Source organism: Dermacentor silvarum, chromosome 5 (genome assembly GCF_013339745.2).
Source record: "Dermacentor silvarum isolate Dsil-2018 chromosome 5, BIME_Dsil_1.4, whole genome shotgun sequence".
Lineage (NCBI taxonomy): Eukaryota > Metazoa > Arthropoda > Arachnida > Ixodida > Ixodidae > Dermacentor > Dermacentor silvarum.
In genome coordinates this window covers 94,494,693-94,512,269 of record NC_051158.1, presented here as the reverse complement: position 1 = coordinate 94,512,269, position 17,577 = coordinate 94,494,693, and the positions used below count along the sequence as shown (strand labels likewise).

Sequence of the window (17,577 nt, the reverse complement as noted above, 5' to 3'; positions counted from 1 at the left end):
TCACATAAATTCCTCTCTTACTTGATCACTTCATATTAGCAAAATAATTAGCAGTGCTAACCGCTCGCAACGTTACCTCCGGTGCAACTTTTCATCCCTCCCTGTTTCTTTAAAACTCCTCCTTTACAAAACTTCAGTGCGAAGTAAACTCGAATATGCCGATTCCATCTGGGACCCCAGCACTCCTATATTAACCTCTGCCGTCGAGCCTGTCCAAAATAACGCTGTCCGCTTTATTCTAAGAAACGACAGTTGTACTGCCAGTATCACTTTAATGAAAGAGTCTTTACAGCTTGTGTCACTCGCCTGTCGCAGCAAGTTTCTTCACCTATGTATCTTCCACAAAATGTACTACAGTCCCGCGCTGCACAATTACCTTATTCTTCCTCCATCATACATTTCCCCCTCGTTTCGATCATGCACAAAAGGTGGGAATAATGTCGTGCTTAAAGCAAACATGCTATCAATCATTTGTAGCCCGCACCTCACAGGACTGGAACCACCTTCCGGGATCAGTCAGGTCCGCGGCTCACTACTCTAGTTTCATAGTGTTTTAAACACAAGTGTATTGCAATGTAACTAACCAAGTATGTAATTATGTTTGTTGTTGGTCGATTGCTTGAATTTTGTTGTTTCCCGCTTTTATCTCTACTTTTCAGCTAACATTGTATTAACAGAACAAAGCCTGTATCGTGTCTTTCTTCCCTTATGCTCAAGTCCCCTCTGTAATGCCTCTGGCCCTGAGGGTAATACTAATAAATAAATAAGTAAATAACAATAAATAATAAATAAATAAATAATAAATAAATAAATAAATAAATAAATAAATAAATAAATAAATAAATTGTAGTGAAGAAGAACGGGGAGCAAGCAGTAGTGGGGCGCTCTCATAGATATAAGGCGTGAGCGCAGATCACGAGCTCTTGGCGCCAAGACCGTTGCTCTCTTGAGACTGTACTGGTTTTTCGCCTGCCGCTTGCCGTCAGTAAATCTCCTTATCAAAGTGGTTGAGGTGCTGGGTACCCTCTTCAAACCTGGAACTCCGAAGCCGGACATTGCCCACCACTGCCCCGACAATGCCTGATGACGCCACCCAAGCTCCGTCGGTCATCGTGTCAAGCGTGCTGCGCCAGCGCGACCCCACTTTCTTTAGTGGCACCGATGACCATGACGTAGAAGATTGGCTATCGTCGTTTGAAAGGGTGAGCGCGCACAATAAGTGGGACGACGCTACGAAACTACGCAACGTCCTGTTCTACCTAACAGACGTCGCAAACCTCTGGTTTCGTAACCACGAGTCGGACTTCGCCACTTGGACAACTTTCAAGACGAGCTTCGAGGAAGTGTTCGGTCGCCCCGCAGTGTGCAAGCTTCGCGCTGAACAGCGTCTACGCGGACGTGCGCAGCAGCAGGACGAGAACTTCACGAGCTATATTGAAGACGTCATTGACTTGTGCAAGCGCGTGAATCCTTCTATGATTGAGCAAGACAGGATAAAGCACATCATGAAAGGCATAGAAGACGACACCTTTCAGATGTTGCTGACCAAGGACCCACGCACCGTGTCTGAGCTCGTGACCTTGTACCAGAGCTTCGACGAGCTACGTAAGCAGCGCGTCCTAGCTCGGCGGCAGACGTCAACAGACGATTCCCTCGCTGCGTTGACCATCGGCGGCGACCGCACGGCGCTGCTGTCACAGATTAAGGAGCCTGTGCGTGAGGAAGTCGCTCGACAGCTTATATATATATATATATATATATATATATATATATATATATATATATATATATATATATATATACCAGAAAAGGCGATTCTGGGTCCGGGTAAATAGTCACAGTGAAGTAGACGCGCGTATGATGCGGTTTATTGACGTTTCTGCCGCGGTCCGGCCTTCATCAGAATACAATGCATGGCGTCAGTACAGTTTATATAAATGTGCACTAGAGCACTGCACGGGCCGATTTTTTCAGCCCGGGCCCGGGCCCGTTTTTACGTTGGGCTTCCCGCCCGAGCCCGATCAAAACATTTATGGCGAGACCCGGGCTCGTCCCGGGCCCTGAAATAATCTACGTTACCCGCCCGGCCCGGCCCGCCACCCCTTTACCTTAGGCCCGAGCCCGGCCCGAGCCCGGCCCGAACCCGGCCCGAGACCAAAAAATACGTGTTTTTCAGAGTTTAGACGCCCGAGAATGACTCGCTGCACGTTACATGCACACCACCAGAAATCCCGAGCCCGGCCCGGGCCCGAGTCAAAAAGCACACGCCGTGCCCGAGCCCGGCCCGAGCCCGTGAAAAAACTTCTCTACCCGGCCCGGCCCGGCCCACGGGTCGGGCCGGGCCCGGGCTTTCGGGTAAGCCCGAGCCCGTGCAGTGCTCTAATGTGCACATCAACCGTATGAAGATATGTTTACATGAAAAACGATTAAAATGGGCTAACAAAATGCATGTCAATCGTTCAAAGGACAGCTGATACGTGTATAAACAGATGGCGTTTGCAAACACATCATCTAAAATACAAAACATAAAACGCACAGAAATGAAGCGCAAAACCAATCGTCAGGTGACAACAAAAAACGTCACCCAATATGTGCTATGTTACCAAGCAAACAGACACAAAAAAAGGGATTAGTGATGTACTAGTAGAAAGGAGGAACAAGTGACGGGCTACGAAGACAGGCAACTCAATTTTCCTGCACTTTCATTCAAACCACACGCGGCGGTATCAAACTTATAGATAAGGAAGGATTCACGGGCTTCTCTATCATAATTTGAACGAAATCCATATTCAAGCAGCGTGACTTTCAATTTATCAAATGAGTCGTCAGGGCGGTGCACGTGTTTTGAGATGGCCAGGTTGGGCAACGTGTTAGCGTGGGATTTATGATAGTTAAAGCGCAATCTAAAAGGCCCTTCTGTTTGTCCGATGTACCATTTTTTGCACACCGTACATTGAAGCATATTACGTTTTTAGTGTCACAATCGAAATCGCCTTTGATTTTTAAACGAAAGGTTGAAGCCGTACTAGTCACCTTTTGCGATGTGCACATGTAGGGGCATACTTTACATTGCGGTTTTCGGAGAGGATGGCATCCGATCGCATCAGGGCAGTCAGTCTTAGATGATGATGATAGTATATCTCGAATATTTCTAGCTTTACGGTATACTGCTTTAGGTGGTTCAGAGAAGATATTTTTGAGGCGTTCACTTTGCATTAAAATATTGTGGTGTTTCTTCAGTACATGCGAAACACATGAGACTGACGCAGTGTGGGTTAGAACAAGATTTGTCTGAGGTGAGGGAGTTGGTTTGTTCGCAGTGGAAAGAAGCGTCCTTCGGTCATGCACGTCTGTGCGTTTCATTGCATCGTCAATTAATTGTGGTGGGTAATTTTGTTTGACTAAAGCGTTCTTTAAGGCACGGCAATTTTTTTGAAACTCTGATTGCTCAGAACACATTCTCTTAAAACGTAAGGCTCGACTATAAGGAATGCTCGTCTTGCATTGTTTAACGTGACTGCTATCGAAGTGCAAATATTGACATCTATCTGTCGGCTTTTTGTATAGGGCAGTAGATAGTTTATCATTTAGCAATGAAACGCTGACGTCAAGGAAGTTAATAGTAGATGCAGAATACGTGTGAGAAAATTATATGGATGGATGGGCATTGTTAAAGTCAGATATGAAGGAAAGCAGTTCCTGTTCACCATGAGGCCAAATCAGAAAAACATCGTCAATGTAACGTTTGTAATAAAAAGGTTTTAAGGTCCTGGTTAGCAAAAATTTATCTTCTACCTTACCCATAAATATGTTGGTGTAGTTGGGGCCAATTCTCGTACCCAAAGACGTCCCACTAACTTGGACATAGTGCTGTCCTTCAAGTTCGAAGTTATTCAGTTTGAATTTAAGGACTGCGCGAGAACTCCCTATTCGTGGATGAGGCCAGGTATCCGGAGAAGGAATCTTTCATGACCGTGGCGATCGACACGAAAGGAGAAACAACGTCGGCCTGCTCAATCAAAGCCCGGCACTCAGAAGCCGCGGAGAAAGTGGCCCTTGCACTAGCCATACTCAGCAGAGGTCAAAACTGAGTTGTCAGCGACTCTAAACCAGCAATTAGAAACTACACAAGAGGGTGGTTCTCTCCAGCGAAACGGCCAGGATCCTAAATAGCAAGGCAAATGACTTCAAGAACGAAGTCATTACGCCAAAATACTTGAAGTGGATTCCGGCGCACATGGGAGAAGATGAACAGGGACCGAACAACCCCTCCCCCCCCCCCCCCCATACCCAAATGAGACGGCTCATTTTGCCGCGAGCGAACTCACCATCCGCGGCTGCGAACACCCATCCCACGAATACGGGGGAGGGGGGCGGCAGACATAACTCAAGACGATAAGGATAAGCTCATCACCTTCCACGACATGTTAGCTCGCTACAAGTAACAAACCGAAATATACCCACAACCCCACAAGAAACTGGATAGATCACAAGAAGCAGAGTGCAGACGTCTACAAGCGAGCACCTTTCAAAACCCAGTGCACCTTAACCGCATCTACCCCAGGAAATTCAGGGACGATGGCTGTCACCTATGTAGACACGACTACATAGACGTAGAACACATCCTATGGAAATGCGCATACACTACAAAGCTCTTTAATTATAAAAACCTGTACCTCCTTGAGGAGCGTTGGCGCGACGCTCTGGCTAGCTCATAGTTACAAGACCACGTTTGGGCCATCAAGCAGGCCCGGGAAACGGTCGAAAGACTAAGCCTCACCGCGAGCACCTGGGTCACCTAGGCCAGGCCGTCCATCTGCAGGTTCTCAATAAAGTTTTCTCCAGTCGAGTCCAGTATATGAGATGTCATAGCGATGTGATGTTAGCTAGTGCAGTAGACTACTTGGCGCAACAAGCCTCGAATGGCGAATGTTGATTTCTTTCACCAAGAAGTTGTCCCCGCGATATGTAAATGGCGTTGATGTGCCTCCAAAAGCCGCCATTGTAGGACGTATGGGCTTTTCTGGCACCTTGGCTACCATGCGTACCTTGGCAGCTACGCCGACGCGATATCCCCGAGCAGAACCTGTTCTCTGGGTGATTCAGTTATCCACGCGTTCCTTGTCCGTACTAGCTCTCGCTTGAGTTCTAACCACGCCGTAAACTATATTCTATATACTCTGTAGGTGGGGACACTTCTCGGCTTGCTTGCGAGGCGTGATCGACCAGATCAATGCGCGCGTTCCTCGGTCCGCTGACGGCAGCAGATACCTACCGGCGGTATACGCAACTTCAAGATATAAAAGGTTTTATCTCCCGTTACCATAGCAGCCGGCGTTTCGCAAGAAATCCGAAATGATTGAGTGACGCCCGTAAGTCACCGCAGTGATGACAGAGCGTGGGAGAGAAGGTATCGCCTCGACAAGGCTACTTGCGAAACCACTACATGGTGTGTTATCCTCATTCCACGCGTCTCACACATCTGCACATTTATTGCAAGACCACTGCCCCGATAACACACAACGACCTACTGATTTCGGTGAGCTGCGCTTTGTCTGTTGTCCTTCCGTTTATTACAGATGATCTTTCGCGGAGATTTTCCCGTTGGTTTGCTGCCTAGGTTCGTCTTCAAGAGAGTGGTTTAGGTTTTCCTCATAAGCGATGTGTTACAGTGGTACGGCAGCACTTCGCGGTACTGCAGTAGATCGCACGCGGAGAGATCTGCATTTCAGCATAGCACCACAACGTCCATTGGTAAAACGTAAAAATTATTTATAGATGCATGGAAAATTTTGTATATATATTAGAGAGTTCTCTATCGTCACTTTATCACTATTATGATGACAAAAGATTCCTGATGACATTTCCTTTAAATTAAGCTGGCCACAAATGGTGCTCTAGCCTTTCTAAGCTACTTAACGTCCTAATCTATGGTATTCTAGCACTCGAACTTGGGGCACTGCACGGGCCTAAAGGGCCATGCAACGGCCCGGCCGAGCCCGGCTCGTTGATTTCAACCCTATGCGGCCTGTACCCTGCCCGGGCCCGAAGGCTCGGCCCGGTAGGGTTCCACACATTGGCTCTTGTGCCTATACGAAGCTATGTCGAGATCTCGCTTGTGAAGATACTTGCATGTGATGAATGGACGCAAGGTGTTCTTCAAGCTACATAATGCAGCTTTGTGCCCCGTGCCCCCTGTTTTGTTTTTTTCTCTAACTGCGAAAGAACTAAGCGTTTCATTTCATTACTAGCCGAACCAAAATAGAAAATTCAATTTGGTATTAAAGCGCACATACACAATGAATAGAGAGGGGGGAAATTTGGAGGACTTAATAAGGTTTAGCTCGGGGCCTCCTACCTAACTACGTGGGAAATAAAAACTTCTTTTTCTCGGCAACCAGTGTACCAACATTGATGAGGTTCGTTGCATTTAAAAGAAAAAGTTGGAATCTAGTGACCGTTGGTTTCGAATTTTTGATTTCAGCCGTCAATTTGTTAATAAAAGTTGAGAAATATCGCTTTTTTTTACAAAACGAGGCTATCAAGATTACAACTCTGTAACTCATCAATGAAAGACGATATCACTATTCCGTTAAATGCACCTAATAGTACATCTAAAGCGGACAAGAATTATAGATGGCAATCTAATATACCTCTAGTTCGTGAGTAGAACTTTCGCAACACCCTAGTAAACGATGTAATGAATTCACGTGAAGTATAAACTGGCGAACGAAATTTGTCCACTTTGGATGCTCTAATGTATGAAGTTTACAGAACTGCGATATCTGTTCTAGGTGCCGAGCTACGAATTTGTAATCTTCGTGCTTCTATTTTTTTCAAGCTTACCAATTTTCGAAAACTCCATTAATGGCATTGTGGCCCTAAATGAAAATTTCGCTTCCAAAAATCGCTAGAATTTAAGTTTCTCTTTCAATTGAAAGAGATTTCAGTACAATAGCCCTTGTGGTTATCTCAGAAAAGCGTTTCTGCGCTTTACGTGTATTTGAATAAGCGGCATCGGAGTTGAGACTGAGTAGCAGCTTCCTCTTAAGCTTCGTCTTTAAGAGTGGAACGCGATAGCATTCTAAGATCTCTGACTGCTTTGCACGCTTCCCGCCAACAGTAGCTTATGTAACCGTAATGTTTACCGCGAAACGCTGGCGGCGAACGCTATGCACGAAGGCGAGTTTCTGGTACGTTTCTATGCTCGTTTCTGTTATAAACGCGGCCTCTTGCGTGGCCGATCCCGGTGTGTTTTCGAGGAAGGCAGTACAGTGACGTCGCACAATGGTCGAGTCGACGGCAAGGTTGGCTCAATCTAGGCGGGCTTGAGACATTCGAGCGCAATTGCGTCAGGTCGCCCGTTGATGCACACGACGAAGGTCGAGAATGGGATATTCTGGCCGGAGTAATGTGGTTGCAGCGGCTTCCTCAGAGCACAGTTGCGCACGAAGACATGGATAGCAGAGCTAAGTGCCGGAAAAACGTGCGAAGCTCTTGTGTCTTGTGAACATGTAAGCACGGGGCGAAGCTGGTAGAAAAAAATAACCCGCCATCACGTCTCTGTAAATGGGGATGTCCAGCGAAGCTGTTAAACCACCATTGCAACTGTTGAGGAAGGTATGCAACGCTTTCTTGCTTTTAGAGTAAAGCAAGTAATGGTAATTCTGACAGCACGCCGCGGCTCGTGGTATTGCCCCTTCTTTTTTCCCTAGGCTACTCCTTGTATTCACGCGGTTCCTCGGAAGTTCTAACTATGCGTTACCGACCCATAGCTGTGCTGTAACACCAATGAAATCAGTTGCTAGGCTGGTGCTTTTATATGCAAAAGGCCGGTGACATCACTTTACACGTAGCAAGAAGAATAAGCACAATTTTATTGATGAATAGAACGCTCAATGGGTGTAGCCCCTAGACAAGGGCCCCACTGGCCTCCGCAAGCCGTATTGCTTGTCTGATTACGGCCCTTTGGACCTCTCCATGTAAAATGGACAGCGCCGCCTCCCATTGTGTGTGCTCCGTAATTTCTCTTTTGTGTATATGCCGTGCATGCCCATGAGATGTGGTCTAGGGTTGACGTGCACCCGCCGCAAGTGACCATCGTCGCAGCCACTTCTGCACCACTTATCTTTACTGGGAACCGTATGATAGCTTGCTTCGCATTGTTATCGGGAGTGCCTTATCATCATTTATGTGGTTCGAAGGCATGTTGAGTGTTTGTTCTTTATGCAAATGACTGATTATACAATCAGTCATTTGCATGACTCATATGCGTGATTGTCATATGCGTGATATCAAAGAATGTATGAAATTTTCGCTTCACTTGGCTGAGTGCTTGGAGCCTGCTTCACCTCTACCATGGGTCTGCCCGGTAATGCACAGCCTCAGGGATCGGCCCACATTTCTGCTCACGGACGGTGCCATGAAAAAAAAAAACGTGGGCAGTTTGCACTAGTGGTGCAAAGCTGGAGTGAACAGCGGAGCTCGTGATCGACCTAGCTTTTCTTCCAAGTTTTATTTATTTATTTATTCATTGTACCCTCAAGACCGAGGTATTGCAGAGGGGAGTGGGTAAAAAAAAAATCATACATAATTTATTTATTATACTGCCAGCCCATATGACGGGCTATTACAGGAGTGTATTTAACATACATAAACAGAGAAGTGCATTTGTGCACTTGACCAATGCACAAAAAAGAAAAAAAGAAGATGAAGCAGCACTGCTGATATGAAACACATTAACAATATAATTACAGAGCACATTTTGACTTATTATATCAGAACATATAATAGTACAGAACATCAAGGTGCATCAGGGAACATAAGGCAATGTAATGCTTCCAAGAACGCATTAACTGATTTTATTTGAACAATTGAATCGGGCAAAGAGTTCCATTGCTGAATTGCCCTGGGAAAAAACTATATTTGAAGCAGTCATTGTGCGCTGTGGGAGGAGGTATATACATACTGTGTCTGTGCCGTGATGTTTCCTGTGTCTTGATTTGGAAGTACTTGTCGTATCTTATTTTGACATGGTTATGAATGACTAAGAAGAGGAATTTAAGCCTTTCAAACTCGGTACGTTTTTGTAGAGGTGGGAGCTCTGCAAGTTTACATAATTCAGTTGGAGAGTGGAAACGGCGGTATTTATTAAATATAAACCTAGAAGTAAGGCGCTGGACCTTCTGTAGTTTTAGACAGCTACTTTGGGTGTAGGGATCCCATACTATTTTTGCGTACTCAATTATGGGTCTTAGCAATGTTTTCTAAGCTAAAATTTTAATTTCAGGGGAGGCACAATGCAGGTTACGTCTCAGACCCCACAATACTTTGTTAGCTTTTGCACAAAACTCATTTACGTGAAGATTCCAACGCAAGTCGGGTGTAAATATAAGACCTAGGTATTTATATTGTTTAACTCGAGCAAGTTCATGACCGTTGATACTGTATGAAAAATTTAGAACATTCTTTTTTCTAGAGATCGACATAAAAACCGATTTAGTTGGGTTAAGCTGCATTTGCCATCCGATCGCACCAGTTCTTAATTTTCTGTAAGTTAAGATTAAGGTCGGCCTGATCGCCTGGTGACTCAATTCTCTTGTACAAAATGCAGTCGACGGCAAACATTCTCATTTGCGTAGTGATGTCATTTGGCAGATCATTTATAAAAAGTAGGAATAGTAACTAACAAAGCAGCAAAAGTAGTTTAGTTAATACAGCAAAATTGATTAGTTAATTCTATCAAGGAGCGATGATGACGGATATGGCCGAACGAAACTTTGAGTTGTCCTTGATTGCAACAACTGCGCCGGTAAGGTGGTTCCATTCTTGAGAGGTTCTGGGAATAAATAATTCTTGACAGGTTCTGGTGTGGCAATGAATTATTCCAACCTTGTGGCTATGATCAATGCGAGAGGAAATGTGGGTAGGAGATGATATAAGATTGTCGCGCAGGTAGGAATTGTGGAAATATTGTTTATGAAATAAACAAGGCGAGAGAACTTACGTCGGGCGGAGAATAGAAAAAGTAGCAAGGAATTTTTCATCGAAGTTATGCTTGAATTGCGACTATAATTAATACAAATGAATCGCCCAGCATTGTTTTGGATTAGTTCAAGTGATTCAATAAGGGTTTGAAGGTGAGGGTCCCAGATAGATGAGGCGTACTCCATTTTACTCCTAATAAGCGTTTTGTATAAGATTAACTTTAATCACATAGGAGCAGAAGAAAATTTTCGGCGAATATAACCTAGCCTGCGGTTAGTATTGGTGATTACCTTATCGATGTATAATGACCAGGAAATTGTCGAGGTTATGTGGACGGCTTGGTATTTATAGGATGTTACGCTTCTAGGAGAGTATTATTGAGATAATAGTTTGGCGGAGGAATATTGCTGCGAGTTACACGCATATATTTACATTTACTTAGGTTAAGTTGCATTAACCATACGTCACACCAGTTAGAAATAGCGTTAATATCGTCTTGTAGGAACTTGTTATCAGAACTGTCTGAGATTTCACGGAGGATAACACAGTCATCTGCGAAAAGGTAAATGCTAGAAGAAACATCACTGGGTAAATCGTTAATGTAAATTAATAAAAGAACAGGGCCTTGAACTGATCCTTGGGGCACACCAGAGTCTACGGGGCTAAATGGGGATATATGGTTATTTGACGCAACGTACTGCGACCGATTAAGAAGAAAATGTTCAAGCCATGCAAACAGGTTAGGATCAAGACTAAGTTTGGTAAGTTTAAATAGAAGCAATTTATGACACACTTTGTCGAAGACCTTGGCGAAGTCAAAGAAACACAGTCAGCGAATGAGCCTTTGTCATGAATAAGATGAAGGCTGTGAGTAAAAGAAAGACGTTGAGTTTCGCAAGATAAGTTTTTTTCGGAAACCTTGATGTACTTTAGTGAAAAATGAATTATTGTCTAAGTGCTTTGCTAAATGTGAGTACAAAATATGCTCAAGAGCCTTACAAGGAATGCTGGCGACGGAAATGAGGTGGTAGTTGAGGGGCGAATTTTTGCTGCCGGACTTGTGAAGTGGGATCACCTTCCCGACCTTCCAATCTGCAGAGAGCTGATGGGTGTCTAGAGATTTCTGAAAAATTCTTGAAAGTAGAACAGATGAATAAACAACAGTATTCTCAGATATTTTGCGTTAATCAAATCAGCACCAGGACTTGATGACAACTTTAGACCTTTAATTACATTTTCGACCCCACGAGGTTCAATGATTATAAAATCCATAGTTGGGTAATTGCAACACTCAAAAGTTGGAAGCACAGGATCAGTACATGCGACGAAGCTGTTACAAAATACAGAATTAAGTACACGGGGACATACATCATCGGGTACCGGTGAACCACTGGAATCGATCAGCGTGACCGCATTATCTCTTGTGGGGTTAATAACACGCCAAAACTTTTGCTGGTCATTCGCAAGCATTTTGGGCAATGTGTGTATGTGGAATGCCTTTTTGTCAAGTTTCATAGCCTCTATGCAGGCATCGTTTGCCTCCTTATAGGCATCCCATTTCGAAGCCAGTGCACTTTTATTTGCTATTCGATACAGTCGTTTTTTTCCGGCTGAAAAGCCTCTTTAACTGGGAGTTGAACCAGGGCTTCTTAACAGTGCATGATGACGCTGATGAGAACTTAACAGTACTCATCAACAGTGCGATCATCAAATTGGCTTAAGAAAGGATCAAGAAAGTTAGCTAGCTCAATATTATAGCGTCAAAATGTGCCCTGTCATAGCGATAAATTACTTTTTTCGATAACTGGTTTTAACACAGGAGACAATATGTTGAACGAAAGACCCAGGTGATCGCTTAAGCCCGGTAAGCATGAAACATTGGTAATGAAGTCAGGATGAGAGCATAAGATTAAGTCAAGGACGTTAGCAGCGCAGGCTGAGATCCTCGTTGGTTCCAATACTAATTGGGATAAGGAAAATAAGGAGCAGAGATAAAGAAAGCCATTACTTTGCGAAGAAAATGGATAACAGCACTGAGGATCAGTAGTCCATCATATGTTGGGGAAGTTGAACCCCCCAATAATATAATGGGGTTTGAAGGATGCCGCAAAGTAAGTGTGGCACATCGTGAAACTCAGCGGTAAAAAAGGGTGGGTAGGAGGGAGAGCGGTAGCAAACAAAGATCGCGATGTTAAGATGACCGATATCAACGCAGGCACACCCAACTTCAAGGGGACAGTGAATGTGGACTTGACACTGCAAGGACTTTGAAATAGCGAGCAGTACGCCTCCGCCTTGGCGAAGCAGTGCGATCGCAACGGAAGATACGGAAACGAGACAGGTCAAAGATTTCACAATCTTGTTCTTGAGGTTGTAGCCACGTTTCTGTTAATGCAATAATACCAGCATCACAGCTATCGACGAGCGAGTCAAGTGCCTCGCGCTTGCTAATCACACTTCTGGCGTTAGCAACGAGCACTGAGGCTTGTGCTGTTAAAGATATACCGTTGCTCTTCATGCCCCAACACGGGGAAATAGGCATCGAAAACTGTGCTTTAAAATGAATTGCGCAGAAAATAATTGAAAATAAAGAAAAGATGCGTTGTGCGCATAGTGCAATGTTGTGCGTATGTTAAGAGAGAACAACTAGATTCAAGGGTTTTTCATTCGCGTATTATCAAAGCAAGGTTAGCAGCACATTATCCTACTCATTTTATAGAAATTTGCAAAATCCTAATAAATACTGGTGGCAATGAATAAGCAATATTATTCAACAACACTGTAAGAAATTCACCGTAGTTTTTACCGCGAAAGCACCGGTAGCTGATGCTGCCAAACTTATACAGTAAAAAAAATTGTGACCCGTATTTCAAGTATACGGCATGCATGCCGTCTATATAATGATATAGCGTAAAAAAATCTAGCTACTGTTTCTTCACTCCACAGTCTTTTTTAGTAAAAATAAACCACAGCCTGTAAAATCTATGCTGCACCAATTTTGTGTTTTCAAGCCTTTAAGCCGTTAAAAATACACTGGCGTGTAAAACTTCGGCAGCAACGTTTTCTCGTTTTGTAGCCTACTGTGAAATATGTAGTGCGCTATTAAACATGCATACCAGCATTTTCTGCCTTTCTAACCTTTAGGTTGTGATATATGACGAGGCCTGGGAAATGAGCACACCCACATTTTTCTGGTTTTCTAATCTTTGCAGAGCAAAATGAAGACTGTAAGATCCTCTTTTCCGTAGGTAGATGTCTACCCGTACTATTTGTCAACTTAGGTCATTTGTAGTGTATAGAAAAGATATTCTGGATTTTCAATGCCCACGCTATTTCTTGGTGCAGAATTCATTCAATCGGATTTACACAGAAGCAACGCTGTTGCTTTTCTAATATTCAGGCATCTATGGCGTTGAGACAAAGCCTAAAAACTGCATGCATGGATTAGGCCACCGCCGTAAAATGTGAAGTGTAAATATGCTACACAGGAAGACAATGCAGTAGAAATGGGCAATACTGCTAACTTTTTATTAAAGTTCTCAACGCACCTGGATTCTGCATTTGGCATATGTCCATTCCAGACAAAAGAAATAACTTGATCATAATCACTTTCTAATATTTCAATCCATCTTGTACTTTCCTCAGTCTTCAAAAATCTGCGAAAAAAGGAACAAAAGAGCGTAAGACAATATCTGCGGGCTTCATGGAAAGACTTTATAACACTACGTACGAAGTGACTTTCACGCCTAAGGAGGTTTAAATTACAGTACTCAGGCCATTAGCATATGATGAGCGGCCACAGCACAATTGAGAGAGCAGAGTGACTTCAGACGTTGATCTTATCTATATATAGAAAAACGAATTGGTTATAAAGAGACAGTTATCTGAGTACCTCAGTCTGCGCTTTACCCGTATCTACCTAAATGTGTCCACTCGAAAGAAGGCATCTCCCATTTTCCTTCTATTAACCATTACGTACGAGCTGCACCAGCCTCAACCCCCTAGATTCAATAATTTCAACTCCCCATGCCCTTTTCGTCACCACAACAGTTGCTCTTGCTTTGAATCCACAACGCCACCCTAAGTGATGCTCTGTTTCTATTTTTTACACTTAACACACTGCCCATGCATATATTTTTCTTGGTTTCAGCAATTATGTCATTACTAGACTTTATTTCATAGTTAATTCAGTTCTCTTCCTGCCCTTTCATGATAATCTTTAATTTATCTCAACCCCATTCACTTTCCTCTGACTTCTGCGCTATAGGTGAGTAGTGGTTAAGATATAGCTTTTGCAAGCTTTCGTCCTGACAGATACTGGCGAGCTGCTACTCCGGCGAAATGTATTCCACCCAATTCTTAGCTTCTTAAATTATGGGGTTTTACGTGCCAAAGCCACGATCTGATTCTGAGGCACGCCGTAGTGGGGGACTCCGGAAATTTGGACCACCTGCGGTTCTTTAACGTGCAATTCTTAGCTTCTTCACTCTTATGGTCTGGGTTAATGGTAACTGCATGGCCAAAGTAAATGGATTTATTTACCAGTTCTATTTTTTCACGTCCTATGGTTAGCTGATGTTCTGTTTTCTACCAGTTAAACATTAAGGTTTCTTCCAACTAATTGTTAGGCCCACCCTACTACTTCAGTTATTTTTTGTTTCTCCATCATCCTCTGGAGTTGTCTCGTGATTCAATTAATAAGACAATGTCATCGCAATATTGCAAATCACTAAAGCATTCACTATTGACTTTTATTTCAAAGCATCTGCAATGCCATTCTCTGATGCCTCCTGTAAGCATACAATGAATAGCATTGCAGAGGTAGTGTCTCTATGCCTTACACCTCTGCTAACTGCGATTTTACCACTTTTTCTATGGGGGACAAAGCTTGGGGCACAGTCAGAATAGATATCTGACATCTGCTTCATCTGCAGTCTAATTGTTGCAAAACGATAGCCTCCTATTTACTTTGCGTGGAATCGACAAAACATTTTGCCTCCTAAACAAGTACCGCAGCTGCTCTCAGGTCACTCTAGCATCAACTACTGTCTATTTCTGATGCATGGAATGAAAAAAGAAGCAGGTGGGCTGAAGCTAACAAAACCAAAATTTAACATTAACAGATAAACAGTAATGAAGCTAAAAAAGCTATCCAGACAAAAAAGTAATCAATGGCCCCATCACGGATCTAACTATATAATAGCCATAAGGAGAATGTCCAAGAACAAAATCACACAGACTTACTTAGAATCCGTGAAGGATAAACTATGTTCCTCTAAGCCAACATTTCCCTCTCTTTAAGTAGAGGTCTCGTCATATCCACATTGACCTGCAAAAATATATTTAGTCTATTTTGTATTTGCAACATTGTGTAATCATACAGGACTCCTGAAAAATGCGCAAGTTGCATCTCTAGCAAAAGCTACTCGGCCATAGAGCAGCACAAGCTGCTCAGAAAATTCGTTTATACTGTTAACTCTATTTTTGTGCACTTGTAAATCTAGACTTTAGCCAGCAGTTTTAACATCTCAAATTCATTTGCTCTAATAGTAAGATGGACAACTGTTATTGTCCATTGTATTCAATACTTCCACCTCAGGAAAACAGTCAAGAATTGTGCTACTTACCTAAAGGTTCCACTCAGACTCCATGATTTTTTTTGTCAAACTGAGTATATTTGGGCTCACTTTCCTTGATTTTTTCTTAGCATTGCTCCTATAGTCTGCGTTATTACCAATAAGTGCCCTGTACCAAGAGGAGGAGAAAACAATCCTAAATATAACAGTAGTGAAGCTACTCTTGAGCTTGTACCTAGATTCGTTGTAATGTCCAAAATACATTCGAGAAGTTATACAGGTTCTAAATGTTGAAATTTGGTGCCTCAAGGCTATTCATAAATGTTTTACAGATATTGCTCCTTCTTAAAAATCGCCCACTGTAGCATAAGTGTTCACCACTAATGTTTGACGAAGTTTCGCTATACTAGTGTTGCTTTTTTTACCGCAGCAGTGGCTTAGTGATTTAAGCATATGCCTCATATATGGGTGGTGCGAGGTTCTATCTCCAGTGCGGCTGGGTACCCACCAGTGATACCACGGGTACAAGCTTCCCCTGGCCTTCTGCTCGGCATATCTGCGGAATATCTGGGAACACTTGGAAAATAGTTATTACACGTCACGTTGTGATGAGAAAAATAGCATGAGCCATGGCACACCTTAGTCAAAGTTGCCATTGCACCATAAAAATTCATCATCATCAGCGGCCGTATTACACTCTTGTCACATTGCGGACTAGTCGCATGCATGCTCACTTGCACCATCTGCCAACTTGAATTCCGAGGATCAAACGACCTTAAGCAGAAAAGTGCTACAGAATCACTTTTTGGGTGGTGGCATCATAGAAAGTGATCAATGGTTTCACTAATCCGTTCACTAACATAGCTATATCTCCGTTGAAGGACACAAATATTACATTATTTCAAAGCAACAAAATACTGCTTGCACAACTGGCACCGTTTAAAGGTACAGTACGATTTTTAAACGGCGTCACATTCCGAACGCCAACGAAAACGAAGACAAAGGTTTGTGAGCAAAACAGCCCTACAGCCTAGCAAAAGCGCGCGCAAGTCTGGCACACAATACGCCGTTAAACATAACTATATTGCAGTTGAAAGCAGAGTATTATATTGGAGAGCATTTCAAAATAACTAAAACCCCTTGCACAGCTGGTATCGTTTCAGGTGCTGAAAATTTTAAATACGGCGGCACATACAGAACGCCAGTACAAACCAAGACAAAGGTTTCCTTTCCGACGATAGAATAACAGAGACGAGCGCGCCTTTTGTGAAGGAAACAACGCGAACTCGAAACTGTAGCGCACCAAAAGTGCGCACATGTGGGAACTTCAAACCTCCTTACGCTGATGGCACGCCACACGCCGTTGAAAATAACTATATACCTGTTGAATGCAGCAAATATTAGAGCGCTTTAACACGATGAAAAAAAAAACTGCGAGCACAAATGGTACCGCTTTTGGCGGCAGAACCATTTCAGCGACTGCGGCGCAATATTCGCACAAACGCCACCTTATAATTGCAACTCGCGAAGGTTCACATTCATGCTGTTTTGCATTGGCACATAAAACAAACAAAAAATCGCGCACTACGTCGGCGCGCACCCACCAGGGCGAAGTATACAGGAGCGCATCTGCGGCGCAACCATAAATGAAGATGTCTCTTCATGGCGGGCGTGAAGAAAGTCATGTGAGCAAGTACACGAAATCCACGCCAGTGAAACGAAATGGCTTTATGACTCTGCCAGAGCCGACATATATTAGCATGCGTCGCTGCGCGATTAAGTTACGAGAAAACAATGCGACGTAGCTGCAGTAGGTGAAGAAAACGTGGCCCAACGTGGCATCCAAATTAACACTCAACGCAAATTCGCAGAGCCTTCAGAATTGGCGAAGACTGGTGACGGATCGGGCGCCGGGCTGGCTGCTGCTTGTGGTATCTGCGCCGCTCTGCGCATGCCCGGTTTCTCCCGTAGACCGTAACACAATGGTGCGCCGGTGCGCCTAGCATTCGTCACA

General features: G+C 43.6%; 2 protein-coding genes and 1 long non-coding RNA gene across 4 annotated transcripts in view; 1 reads left to right on the top strand and 2 right to left on the bottom strand.

Moving 5' to 3' along the window:
* LOC119453624 (ribosome biogenesis regulatory protein homolog) overlaps nt 1-17,577 on the bottom strand; it is a 219,022-nt gene that overhangs the window by 21,638 nt on the left and 179,807 nt on the right. The gene's annotated exons all lie outside the window — the stretch shown is intronic.
* LOC119453626 (uncharacterized) overlaps nt 5,417-17,577 on the top strand; it is a 41,842-nt gene continuing 29,681 nt past the window's right edge. The window contains exons 1-2 of one of the 2 annotated variants that reach the window (XM_049668295.1): nt 5,508-5,539; nt 12,203-12,328. The gene's annotated coding sequence lies outside the window, so the exon portion shown is untranslated. Of the gene's footprint in view, nt 5,540-12,202; nt 12,329-17,577 lie in introns of both variants that reach the window. The other variant, XM_037715683.2, reaches the window with a different exon arrangement.
* Nucleotides 12,969-17,024, bottom strand: LOC125945902 (uncharacterized). Its single transcript, XR_007467198.1, has 3 exons — nt 15,615-17,024; nt 15,232-15,316; nt 12,969-13,643 (listed from the first exon to the last, which is right to left on the bottom strand). It is a non-coding gene; the product is annotated as an uncharacterized LOC125945902 (long non-coding RNA).